Here is a 14904-nt window from a genome sequence, read left to right on the forward strand (position 1 = left end):
CTTGGGGGGGGGAGACGTTTTTAGAAACAATAACTCTAATCAGTAGGGTCTTGTCGCAACTCGTGATTGCGAAAAACATAATTTGAATTCAAAGTTTCGGAATTCAAATTAGAATTAACTGGGGGAAGTAGGTCACAGATTTTACTTTTTTTTTTTTGTATTTTTTTCTTTCTTTTTTCCCCTAAGAAGAACTAGATTTACGTTTCCACAAATCGGCTGCTAAATGCATTTTTCATCATTAGACGGAAACCAGTCTTTGAAAATCATGATTTTTACGATTATAAAACTCCCAAATTCTGATGCAATTCTGACATAAATTTTACTAGGGTGTAAAATTAATTTTTCGCAGAAAATTCTCCGTCTGACAAAACCTTTGATGCTCAAAAATGCTTATAGAAAAACTCTTTCGAATTCCTCTTGCATCATCTTTTACCAAAATCATGGAATCACAAAAATTAGAATAAACGTTTTCAAATGCCAAAAAGTTTTAATGTGTGTGTGTGTGTGTGTGTGTTTTTTTTTTTCAAAAGTTATTTTAAATCGCTGCAACGATATTAACGATGAAGTTAGGACACAATTCTGTAAACTGATCATTAAGCCGAGACAATTTTTTCTTATGCTGCTGAGCTCTTCTTTTTTTGCGATCCAACCTTTTCTCGGCTGTATAAAAGTTAGATTAATGAGTTTGTAATTACTAGGTTATTAGAGGAAAATAACAAAAAATCTCTTTAAAAAAAAGCGATGATCTTGTCTGGCTGTACTCCAGCGCTGTGCTTAGATTTAATCTGGAATTAAAAACAACACAAAATGTCAGCGCTGCAGTACCTCTTGATGAATGGCCCAGTCAATTGGAAAGATCAGTTAAACGCTTTATAACATTAAGCTCTTTTAATTACATTTTCTTGAAATCTATATCCACAGCTTTAATAGGTTGAAAGTAGGATACTTTTAATCATATTTTTTTTCTCCAATTCCATTTTTTATTAAACATGAATGAGTTTTTATAAAAGACGAAACGAGAAATTTAATTAATACAGATGAAGTTATATTCGGGAATATGTAAAGTAAGAGAGTTGTGTATTGTAAAGAAGTATGAGTCTAGGAAAAATCATAGTCTTTATTTTAGTTCGGAATATAGAGCTTACATTTAGTTCATTCCAAGCATTACATTGCTGCTACCTCAGAAACTTAATAGTTTTGTATCGCGCAAAACAACGTGTCATCAGAACATTTCCACAGAAATTTTTAAGAACATGTATGGGGGAAAAGGGAAGCTCTAAAAATGTAACAGTTTTTTAGTATTTGTAAATGTAATGGTAGGCCAAGTTCCAAATTTATTTAGTATCCAGTGACCAGAAAATACTTTCAATTTAGATGGTAACTACATTTAAATTTTAGTAGCAACTTTATCAAGAATTTTTATGTTTGTTAAAACAAGAAGGCATCTTATGGCAGTGCGGTAAAAGTTTGCTTGTGGAGATCAGTATCGGCATTAAGGTTTCGGCTGACAAATCGGGTGAAAACTAAGTTATTGTTTTCGTAAAAAATAAAATTCCTGGCTGAAACGTGTTCAAAAAACGAAAATGTAGCTGTATAACTAAATTCAAAGTGTCTTCGAAATAGTTGTGACGAAATAAAATTTTGAAATTCCATGTCTACACTTACATGTACAGTTTCTGAACAAAAATCTGTCAAACTCTAAAGTGGAAGCTCCTTTTCTTGGGGGGGGGGGGATCTAGTACTCAATGACGTTTCCTACTTTTTACATGGCACACGTGACAAAAAAAAAACGCAGCAAAAATTTCTGTAAAAATTACTGCGTTGTTTTTTAAAACGCATTCATTCAGTATATCGTTTCCTCGGAGCAACAGTAAGATATCTTAGTGTTATTTCTGGTTTTATAAATCGTACTGTTGCTCTGAGGTGACGAATAGTGTAACCAACAAAACCTATCTATCCTTCATTATTCTAACAAAAAATATGACGATTTCAGGAGTGTGCGCAACTGTGTTCCCAATATGTTTTCAAATGCGCCCTAATATGCTCTCAAATGAGTTAACAAGTTTTAATTTAGCAAACATCTTGAATAGAACACATTCAAGATACTTTGTAGTACGCATTTAAGCAACTGGGACAATTTTTCCCACATAATGTACTCCAAACGTGTTCCCAATGATCGCCGGGAATTTTCAATGTATACTAAAAGAAGCAACAGGAAAAACAAAGAATGTCATGACTTTTACCCCGAACTCGTGCAAGTTCCACGGCTATCGATGAGTACTGACCTTATTCTTCTTACAGTTATAACTGTTTTTATAGTTTTATAACTTTTTTTTACAATTCTAACTGTTAAGACAAAGTTTATAAGTGATTAGGAAAATATGTTTTTTTTTTTTAAGCAAAATGATTTCTACTCAACTAAACAACAAAACTGAGAACATTGAGAGCGAAGAAACGCGATTTTCATATATGTCTCAGTAAGTAAGCCCTGCTTGATCTTCTCCTATATCAAAAAGGATTTAAAAGCATCGGAAGAGGTTTTTTTGTTTTTTTTCGTTAAACATCTTATTTAACAGCTAAGCGTACTTTATGTACACAAAAAGCAATGTACTTATAGGCAAAATTTACGACGCAACATATCTTCTCCTTGATTGCTAGACAATTGAGAACTATCCCAACTAAAAGCGGAATTCCCCCATATGCTTCGTCACAACAATAACACATTATCACCCCATCGACCTATTCACTCGTGTTGATACAGCATATTGCTTCGGGACGATAATGCCATAGTGAAGCGTTCGCTGGAGATCAATAAATATTGTACAACATGTTAAAATCATCACTATGTGCACATAAATTAAACCTAAATTAAAGTGTCTTTAGTATAGTTAAATTTCTATTTATCTCAGTTTATGCATCTCCATATTAATAGATGAACTAGGAACGTTGTCAATCTTCTTTTTTTAGAATTAATTATAAGAAGTGGGTGAATGTAATTTATGCCAATTAAACTATGCTTTACTTATGGAAAAAAATGTCTTTTTTTCTTTCTTTTTCTTTTTTTATTCCAATTTCAAATGTGATTTGCCCATAAAGTTCCTGATTTGAGAATGATAAATTCTCAGATGGTTTTGCATGCTAATCTAAAGGTCTGAATTTTTCGCATAAAATGAACTTAGTTCGAAATTTTAAAGTTGATTAGAACATCAGTAATTGATATTTAAAAATCAAGAAATACAACGCCGAACGGTGTTTGATGGTGGCACTTTTGGATCAATTTTGTCATTTTTATTAATTATTGTAAACTTTTGTGTGAACATTGAGGTAAATTTATGAAAATGTTTAATTTTTTTATTAAATTAAGAATTCTTCATTTTCACATGTTAGTCTTAAGATACATGATAGGGCCTTTGAGAACACACCATTTGGGTCAAATGTAACCAGTTCTCACATGCTTCTCCATAATATTAATACAAGTCTAGGATTTAATAAGATTGAACTTTTTTTTTTTGGAAAAAAATTATAATAATTATTATTATTTTTTTTTTTTGAAAATCGATTTACAAACTAATTGCTAATCCCTATTTAAATCCATATTTTAATTAGTTTTTTTTAACCAACAAGTTGGTCAATAATTTAGCGTCATATAGCAGTTTCAAGGAATAAGAAGAGATTTTTTAAAAAAAAATACTAAGCACTTTTCATAGTGCCCTCAAAAGGACAAAATAACTTTTCTGGGTGAGAAAGGACAATTTAAGTTTTCCTGTAGTTTTCAAAATTCCAAAAAAAATGACACCACGAAGAAAAGTGCGTTTTAAGTCAAGAAAAAAAATCTTATCATTATCTAGCTTTCAAACATAACTTTAAGTGTTGAAACGTGCAAATTTTTCTTATTGGGAAAGTTTGATTTGAAATGACTAGAACCGCACTTTTCTTCATTTGTGGTGTCATTTTTATGGAATTTTGAAAACTAGAGGAATTTTTAAACTGTCCCTTCTGACCCAGAAAAGTTATTTTGTCCTTTTGAGTGCACTATGAAAAGTGCTTAGTATTTTAAAAAACATATATGTTATTTTATTCTTTTTAGTGTAAATGTATTTCAGAAATAGAATACTGTTACCATCACGAAACTTCACCTTTTCCTATAAATACACCGTGCTAAAAGAAAAAAAAAGACAAAAAGGTCTAAAATTTTAAGCACTTGGGACTAAAAAATGTATCCTTGTTCCTCTCTAGTATTTATTTGTTTGCAAATTTGATTAAAACCATTTAAATATTAAAGGTTTCTAAAACTAAATTATGGTTCAAAACATACAAGTTACTTGTGATAAAGATCTTAATATGTCTCTTTACTTAGTCCTTAGAGAAGGAATTAAAATGGAGGGAGCAAATCTAATCATTGACCTTGCGAAAGCTGACCCAAAGACCCCAAGTCACGTGACTCAACAACGACGAATGATTGGCACGTTTTGCACGAGGCAAGCGGAAGAAACCTGTTTTTTTTTTTTTAACGCTTTGTTTTCAAAACTATCACGTGACTTGGGGTCTTGGTTTCACGAATAAAATTCTTCCCTAACTCCATTTTATGTCTTCTCAATGACTTAACGCCGTTATCGATTAATGACAACGAACACATTTCGTGCTTGCTTCAGAGAAGCCTTGATTCAAAATTTTCACTATGATTACTACTAACATCACTGCGGTAAGGCAACAAAATTTGTAACAATGGGTTTGATAGTTAAACATTTAATTTGAAAATTACATGAAATTTTCTGTTTTCCATCCTAACTGAAATAATAATTATATTTTAGAATTTCAATTTTTCAGCATTAAGTTGTACCTTAAGATTAAGCAAATCATTTTGTGAAATCCCGAAGTCTCTAAGTGGTTTAGTTGCTGAGATATAATCAAAAGCAGGCCTCAGATTTTTCCGTGACAATCAGGCCAAGTATAATAAAAGTGCTTAAAAAGAATTAAATTATTCAGTTTAAAATCCTTTTTAAATATGAATACACATTATCATGCTCATTATGAAGGTTAAAAGCAATATAATAAGAATAATATTTATATAATAAAATATTCTTTGTACTGTACAGTCTTATAAGGTTTCCCATGTCTATTCAGCGGTTAGAACATGATACAAAACTTTAAAATTTGACAGTGGGCATGATTTTAGGAAAATTTTTTCTAATGAACACATTACTGTGCAAACTAAATTGATATAGTACATGATTACTAGCTCTTTAGTGTAGTTCTTAATATGTGTATATGTTTTATATTAAAGAGATATTCTTTGAAGTGGGATAATTGTCCCATATTTTTAATGTTGTTCAGATGAACCTCCATAGAGGCAAACATGTGAATAATTAAAGCCTTTTTAAAAAAATGTCACAAATAAAGAAATATATATTTTTTTAATGATAAAAAGTTCTATGATACAAAAGAAAGACTATTGTATCATGTGGGAATTTTTTGCTCTGAGAAATGTATGATATTTTCTTGAAAAATATATAAATGATAAAAAGTGTTCACATGTGCCCTCCTATCCGTTACCTAATTTCTTGTTCCAATCTTTGCTGAAAATGCAAGAAAAATACTCTCTCGTGTAAATCGCGTGACACCTCAAGAGATAATCGTATTATTGGGCTTGATCTGAGACGAATATTTCTGTAATTGCTGCTATAAAATAAGATTTTGAAAAATCCACTGTCCCCTTTAGGAGTACCTGTTTTTGAAAACGAGCGACAAGAACCACTTCATTCCTTGTGTAGGCTGAAACATTCATTCATTCATGGGAAAGTTGTTTGAAACGAAAACTTCCTGAACACAGGAAATGAATACTTATACCGGCAGGGGGTCATCCTTACGAAAATATCTAGCCGGGTGGTCTGGTAGGAAATTGACAAGCCATGGCCAATGCTCTTGTTTGACGATATTTACTGGGCATCTTGACTTTGTGCGGAAAAGAAAAAACATTACGGAAAGCACGTTGCTTATGTTTTTCTGTGAGAACAGGTCAGAATAACGGTTATGACCAAGTGCCTTTTCAATAATGTAATTGAAAAGGTTTTCAATAATGTTGAACATTTTGAGGCTTATGTCTTGAATGAAACTTGGTAAAATCTTGTTTTGATAAAGCCAGGGGTGCCCATCTATGGGAAGGGGGGGGAGGGGGTCATGGCGCAGAGTGAACCATTGAAATTTTTAGGGGGGGGTTGTTTTAAGGGGTATTTCCCTCCTTTTCTTGGGGGGGGTTCCAATTTGGGAGGGGGTCTTCGTGGTATTGGTAGAAGAATGCGCCCTTGCTCTTAGGGGGGTGAGCACCCCTGATAAAGCGACTACCGGAGTAATAATTTAGGGCTAAAACAATATTTAGGCTGCCTCTCCCAACACCTTCGATGCAACACTCTGGTTATAAATTTAACTAGAAAAGTTTAATTTATAACCAGAGAAGTTTTGGAGTTAGCTCATATATGTTCTAAACAACATATACTTTATTTTTGCGCTTTTCCCTTCCAATAAAGGTTATTGTATGGAAACTTTAATAAAAACTTATTTGAGTCAAAGTATAAATAATTTCAAATCAATGGGGTAAGATTGTTTTTCTAGAAAAAACTAGAGCAATCGCAATATTACCACCAATTTAGTTTCTTCCTAGTTTTAACATATTTTGTTAATTTGTTTTTAAATAGCAGGTATTAAACTTTTTGAGTAGAGCAATTGCATTTGTTGTGGATCTAGCCGTTTCTTAAAATAAAAAAAGACATATGTTTTCCCTCGCAAACAATTTTTAAATTGTAATGATGTTAATCAATGCGACATTAAGTTTAATTATCTTTACAAACCTTCCACAGCCTATTCTATAAATGGTAAAAAAGATGCCATACAATGTCTAGCGATTTTTTGAAAGTAAAAATGGTGTCTTTTGTTTTTCTTGGTGTATGGGTAACACTTCTTTACCAATAGTTGCACAGTGTTTTGATCACGCAAAAAAGAAAGATTGTAACTTTTGCATTGCATTTCATTAAAAAAAAAGTTTTTTTTTTCTGTTTGCTGTAAGTTGTACGTAAGGGAAGGTTGCTATCGATGGGCCATTTAAACAAAATGAGCCGTAAAACCACTAAATTTCGCGATATAGCCCTTTTGTTTATGTTAGTGTAAACACTTTACTTTTTCTACTATACACACCTTGTTGTAGAAGTTTCAATCATAAAATGTTAAATAAGTATTAGAAAAATAAAAATATATGTCACAGATTCAGTAAAAGAAACTGGTCGGCTTCAATAGGTTGGAAAGTTTCAATGAACCGGCTGGTCTATTTTATTTTTTTGAATTAGTATCACCTTAATACAAGTCAGTTAAATGTTTAAAACTGTTTTGGGCATGATTCGTAAATGTAAAAGGCTGTTTAGGAACCAACATGGATATGAGAAAATATATTTAAACACATTAATGATAGTTTCGAATTAATCTACTCACTAGTAATCACTAAATGTTATTTTTAAAACGGGAATAAGATTTTTGCTTACTCTTCTGTAATTATTGAAAATATGAGAATCTACAGAGAAAAAAAAACATTGAACTTCGTTTGCAAAAGGCACTTTAATGGAAAAGCAAATTTGAGATTATTTAAAAATTAGTCTAGCATATATCGAATAACCATGGTTTGAAAACTTCCAACCCGCATGGAACAATCATTAGAAACAAAGAATTACTACATTACGATTTGCATTAAATTTAAACAAATAAAACTAAATTTTATAGGAAGGAAAATGAGATCATTATCTAATTACAGATATAACTACTCCTGAAAGGCTTTACTGAATCTGATACAACGACATTTTACAGTAAAACTCGAAAAAATTGCAAAAAACATCCTCTGTATGGTTTCTAGAAGAGGGCCACTGGTCCATTCATGGCAACTGTTTAGGCGTTGTAGGCATAGGCAACTAGAAGACGTTATATGTTCCTTTTTTTCGGTATAAACTAATTTAACAACAACTGTTAATACCGCTAAAGAAGGCTGATTTAAAAGTTTTAAATAATATTAGTATCAACTGAAACACTATCAGAGTTTCACTAATATTATATTGTTTCAGATTGAAAAATTAGAGGAAAACTACCAAAATGTTACCTTCGCGTATTGGAACATCATTTGAGCTTGATCAGCACACGTTCATGATGGTAGCTTTCAAGTTTTCGTAGAGCACTAAAAAAGCAACAGACAGCAACTCCTGTGTGTAGTTACGAATTAATAGAGTTGGTTCAATGAAGAAGACTTCCTAATGATAGCAAACTTACCCTTCTAATAAGAGCAAAATTTAATGCGAATAAATTTGTTTATTGAACTGCTTGATTTAAGAAACTGACTTGACACAGACTTTTGACGATAAGTTAGAAATCTGTGATTAAATTAAAAAGGACGCTTTCAAAATTGCTCAGTACATGCAGCAGAAAAATTCGCTCTTATATGTGGAGGAATCAATCATTCAGAGAATCGTGCAAATTGTTTTGTGTTTAGTTTAATGATTCATATGTGCATCCATTGTACATCTTTTTATTTTTTACATGTATACAAGAATAGAACAAAATTTACGGACGTTGTATATACAAAAACTACTGTGATCGTCCCAATTAAAGCTAGAGAAAGTTAAATCCCATAAAAATAGCTGCCATCTTACTTCTAAAATGCCTTCTCTTTTGGTGTGTTTTATTGTTTTATTTATGGGGGGTATATTGCTTGCACTAATTCAAATCTTCAATTTTACTAGTCAAAAACAATTACTTTGCAATAGTAGAGCTAAAGAAAAAAAAGTACAGTTCCAACAAACACATGAAATGTTCAGCACAAAAAAGGGAGAGGGAGGTGGGGAGTAAAATTAGTTCTAAGAGATGAGTAAAAGTGTGATGCTTTAAATTAATTGCATGTTAATTCTCTTTTGAAAGTAAATAAACAAATGAAACTTTATTTTATAGAAAAAAGATACTTGTAAAATTTCTATTAAAAATTCGTTCGCGGGGAGAGGAGGTTTCAGATGTCCCTGAAATGAAGAGTGCGAATTATCTTTCCATTATTCAAGTTCTATATTTTAATTACAAGATCAACATAAAATCAATTTGAAGGAGCGTTGTCTAACGTTTAGTTGAGTGAAGAGCAGGTATTTATATAACGGCTATAATTGCCATCAGCAACATAATTAGGCAGGAGTTTGAAGTAAAATGGTTCAAAAAGACCGTTTACTTTATTAAACAAATATGTTCAGAGTATTAGGCTTAAATAGCAACAACCATACATGCGAGAGATGTTTTCAGAATCATTTTGTCGATATTTATTCACGTCTTCCCACTTAGAGCATTTAGAGCAGTTCATCAGCGAACCAATCAAACCCGGCGGTTTATTCAATCAGCGGAACGCGTCGGGATCGGGATTAATAAACGAAAACAAAGCCGTCCATTTCACTCCGCACATAAACACACGATCCAACCTGTTCTCCCCGTCTCTAATAGACCAGGGCAAAAGATCCTGCAAGCGTATGAAAAGCCGTAGATAAAAGATGACAGGACGGATGACAGCGATTTAGTAGCGAGAAGTGAAGTGAAGAGGGGCTTAATTCCTCGTTAATCAACGGCTCCCCCTCACGGCGGCGTCCAGAATTATTTGCATTCCTGGCCCTTCGGCCATTAATTAGAATCGAAGTCACGTGGCTCTAACGAGCTATTTGCCACACAGGGGAATGAATCGCAGTGGAATGAATCGCACCTCTCTCGCGTTTAAGCATCCGCAGACGATGCTAGTGTCGGTGTTTTGATTGGCTTCCTAGTTAGGAAATGTTGAGGTATATTAACACTTGCTAAATGTTCTAGCCTTTTAGAATAATTGGGCTCGGTATTCTGATCATTGAGCATTAACATTCAATGATTTGGCCCAAACATACTTTTCACAGCCGTTATTGAAGCTTTAATCAGTGGTCCGAAAAGAATCCACAATAAATAATTGAAAAAGAAAGAGCATGTTCGTAAAATTAAAACTACGAGCAGTCTAAAGTTGTTTTTAATTCATCCTTGCTTCAGAGATAAGTAATTTCATCATTAAAAATCAATGATGTTACGTCATAACGGGAAAGAAATTTTGCAAATACCTTTTAATAGTGAATATACTTTCATTATAAGAGAATAGAGTATTTTTATTTCTTATAGTTTTACGGTGGCTACACTTATACAATTTATCTGAGTTAAAAGATTATCATAGCAGTGATTGTTCATTTTGCAAAGGACATTTCCTTTTGAATTCAATTTTGGCCCTTGGAATTGTTTCTTTTCATTTGCCTACATCAGATATGCATTTTATCTTTCCTAATATTTCCTAATCTGAGGAAAGTCAATTTTTGCTTTGAAATTACATGTTTCTTGGGAGTTCCTAAATCAACGAAATATCTTCTTTTCGACATTGCGATGTCTAGATATTTTTTTTAAAATAAATGTCATAACACTAAACAAATACAGAGAGAGAGAGGAAGAAAAAGTTTTATAGCTACGCCGAATGAAGTCTATCTCTGTGTTTATAATTTTCATTTAAAACTTACTTTTGATTACGTCCTCCAATAAGCAACTCTTAAGCTCACAGTTAAGTTTACTCTCACCTTCTTAATACGAATAAACAGAAAAGTTTAAGTAAAATGTTCTCTGACAGGATATGAACTTCTATTCAAACTGCCATTCAAAAACTAGAACATATCTAAAGCAAGATGTTTAGAGCCATGAACTCGAAATTTCTCGTTATTGTCTTGTAAGGTTCCATAATATATTCCTGCTTGCAACACGAATAACAAAGAGAGATCAACAGTTTCTACAGCGGCTTGGATTATTTGCTTCAACTCCGAAACATAACAAACTGTTAAAGGAAATTCATCAACGTTAAATCGGATGTCTTTTCATCCGTAAGTAAAAGGGGTTCCTTGTAACTCTGAAGCACGTGCATACAGTTCTCTGCAAATTCGTGCTATTTAACGTTGTTACAAATATTTTTAATTTTTTGCACCAAGGTATTTCTTTATTTCTTATTAAGAGCTGTTGTTTGCTATCCAATATCATTTACATAACTTTGGAAGAAAAATCCTAGTGTAGTAATGTCCGGCGGCAATAGTAATGGACTGTCCTTGGCACGTCAAAGCTTTTAAAAAGTATTAGAATGGCATTCAAATTTGAATAAGTAATTTTTATGGGTAAGTGATCAGTAGGACGATCAAGTGTTGATGGAGTGCGTTTGGAAAAAGCGGTGAAGGAAGGAAGGAAAGGAAAAAGTTTCCTCTCAAAAAATTTCTCTGCTTTTTAAAATCAATTTGTTTTAATATAAAATATTCACACTAATCGGCTATGTTGACTTGAAATTTCATGAAGATACTGAAGTAGACTAAAACGAATAAGAAGAAAAACTAGAACTTGCTAGCTACTGAAAAGTGCCACATGTTTGAAATGGTACTGTGCCGTCTATTTATCTCGATGAAATGAAAATAGGTCATTATTAAATCTATCATAAAAGCATACTATTTACCAACAGCCCGGTTATTAGAGCCTGATGGTTATTGAGTATTATAAGAGGCCATAATCAATTGTCGCAAAATGCGACCACTTGATGAAATTTTTAAAATACTTTTCAAACCATTTAATGAACGCGGACACTTTTTGCCTCATTTAGCACATTTTTTTTTTATGTCGTCAAAAAAAAAAAAAAAAAAAAAATTCCTAGTACTTTTCAGAACTCTTTTTGTTTTCAGCACACTTTTTGAACATCCTTTTAAAACGCATGTGAGAACCTTATTCGAATCTGTCATAGTTCTTTGTTTTTATAACACTTCATAGCATAATTTTTAAGGACAATATTTAGAACATTTAAAGTCGTCTTTTTCCAAAACAATTGATTTATTTTCAGTGGTGGCGCCCCAGCAGTGTTTTCGTCTAATCAATCGTTATTTGCGGAGGGGAGAGCTATAGTAGACGGTTTTGAGTGTGGAATACCATCTGTCATATAGTCATTCCCAATGTTAATTAATAAGGAAAAACTGTAATAAGGAAGGTTGCCATCAATGAACTACAAAAGAGTTTTCGATTTGTTTAGAGAGAAAATCCAACTCAAATTTCACGTAAATTATTGGAGCAATTTCTCAGAATATTTCTCTTTTAATAAATATATTCACTTTCATGATAACCATGCACAATAAAGAATGAAAATTAAAAATGAATACTTTAAATGTGGCCCATTCATGGCAACCACTTGCTATGGATGGACCATCGAGTTTCCATCGATGGACCACATTCTCAAATTAAAAAATCAATGCAGAACTTACAAATATTTATAACAGACGATCAATAAACGCTGCAAATAACAATAAATTATAGAAAAATAGATTTGTTTTCTAAAATGTTTTATTTTCGGATAAGAGTAACGTAAAAAAGAAAAAGAAAAAAAAAACAGCACTCTCACAACACACAGTTATTGTCATTCACACATCGTTGACTACTTGATATTTCCCCAACCTGTGCAATGTCCTCGGCTAATATCTTTTCAACTTCATTTGAACTGTTGGGAGTTTTGTTAAAGTCATGTTGAAAATTTTCGTTCGACGCCAGATTATAGTTGCTCTCTAAAATGTCTAAGAACTAATTGACCATTTTATTAATGAAACCAGAAGCTTAAGTTTCAAACTACCAGATAATATAGTACTAAAACACTTTTTGTTCAAGTTAAATCTGTGGAACAGGTTATTTTTCTCACTTTCTTAAAAGGCCAATTCCCCCAATTTTTCGAAAGTAATTTCAAAAACGTCTTCTCTAGTTTCAAAATATGAATCACTTATTTATTTATTCTTATTTCGGAATAATGTTCCTATTTCGGAGGGCTTACCTCCTAAATTTTTAATGAGTGACTAAGGTAACAACAAACCGGTTTTTATCTTCCGTGCGACTGTTTAAAGTTGCTTTCAGGACTAGATATCGTCATCTGACTTTGTTAAGGTCCATGCCATCATTTCTATAAGCTACTGTAGCACCTTACATGTTCTCTCCTTTCTACTGGCCATATTTTATTAATTTTTGCATTTTTCTGGAACAGCAAAAGTTTTTGAAACTGTATTATTATGTTTTAAATTTTTGATCAATTTTATAAAAAAAAATGAGTTGAAATTATAATAAAGTAAAAGAATTTTCATCAGTTACAGAGAAACCTTTTTTTTTTCATTATTACCATACTTATTTTAAAACAATTGAGCAATTTTTAAAGGTGATTGAGCTGAAGTTACAACAATATTTGCAATTTTCCATAAATGAACCACTTTGTCAGGTGGTCCATTCATGAAAACACCTAGCGGTCCAATGATAGCAACTGCGTCATTTTGAATATTCTTATAGGTGTTACTGCTGTGACGAATCATGTTGAAACATGAAGTATGGGAAATTGTACTTGAAAAGGCACTCTTTTAAGTAAACGTTCACGTTTGATTGATCAGTGATATTCAAAGCATGTTATAACGAAATGAAAATCTCAATAATTAGTAAGATAGTGGTAGAAATCTTATCTGGCTGATTAATAATATGATGAAGTTATTTTAGCTACTTAAAGACTCTGCAGTAGAATGTTTTCAGACAAAGGAAGGTACTAAAACTGATTACACGGCTGTACAAAATTTGGTACGGAAATACCTTCCCGATCTAGTGATGGAAATGGTCCATTGACGGCAACCTTCCCCTCCAATTTCTTTTCTGTTAGTACTATGATGTTAAAGGACTCTATTAAATAACAGTTGAAGGGAGCAGTTAAAATTTTTGTAAGTTTAATTGAAGAATTCAGATTTTTTTTTGCTTAGATAGTCATCAAAAATGAAACTGTAATTTTATACTTTTGTTTTCATTGTATTTTTTGTAAGAAACCGAAACGTGAAAAGAGGACACATAACACTACTTCCCTCCCTACTTAGTGCAAGTTGGGATATTAAGCCCCGCCGGATAAAAAGCTCCAGTGACTGTATTTCTCGATTTCAGCAACAGAGTGCTCCTATGTCGACTTTTTCAAGAGCATTTGTGTGTAAAGAGGATTTCCGCATACACTACAGCCATTTTCAACGAAGTTTTAGGGGTAATTACTGCATTTGCTATACAAAGTGAAAGGTAAGAGTGAATTTTTTAAAGCAGTTTAAAAGTAAAATAAGAAATAACTATGTGAAATAGCTCAAATTGCAGATTATTAGACAAGTGTTTCGGCGTTACAAGGAAAGCCTTTTTCAATGCAAAAGAAATGATGTTATGGATGAAAAGACATCCGATAAAATCCAAGAGCCAGATAAGCAAGCTGCTTAAAAAGTAGAAACAGTATATTAACCATACACCAATGAGAAAATTATAAACCAATACAAAAAAACCAATGTGAATTCAAACAATGAGCAAAAGCTTTTATTTTTATTTTCCTACATTTTGCTAGAATAAAATTGATTTTGATTTTTCATTTCGTTGCTTAAATTACGATTAGTATCTATTTGCATCAGTTTAGTTATTTTTAAGTACTTTTTGCTCATTATAACAAGTTTGATGATGTTAGCTCAAGTGAGGCATTTCACCTTATAGAGGCGAATTGCCTGACTGTCAATGTAATATGTTCCAAAGCAACAATTTTTTCTTTTCGCAATGAAAAATTTAATTCGCAGTTTTGGCCATGATAGATTTTAAACATCATCTGAACATATATTAAGAGAGGCAAAAGGTTTTATCTTTTATTTTTCGGTAACATAAAATTTTTTCAAAACGTTTCTGCTTGATTGGGGCATGATTCTCCAATTTACTCTGTGCCAATTCTTGATGATACTGTATTTTCGTCATGATCAGTATTAGAGCGTGGTATTAAATGCGAAGCATTTT

The 14904-nt window shown here is 32.2% G+C and overlaps 1 pseudogene; it reads right to left on the bottom strand.

The window, feature by feature from the left end:
- The window catches only part of LOC129216160 (H2.0-like homeobox protein), a 145456-nt pseudogene that overhangs the window by 99558 nt on the left and 30994 nt on the right, over positions 1-14904 (bottom strand).

This window comes from Uloborus diversus, chromosome 1 (assembly GCF_026930045.1).
Source record: "Uloborus diversus isolate 005 chromosome 1, Udiv.v.3.1, whole genome shotgun sequence".
Taxonomy (NCBI): domain Eukaryota; kingdom Metazoa; phylum Arthropoda; class Arachnida; order Araneae; family Uloboridae; genus Uloborus; species Uloborus diversus.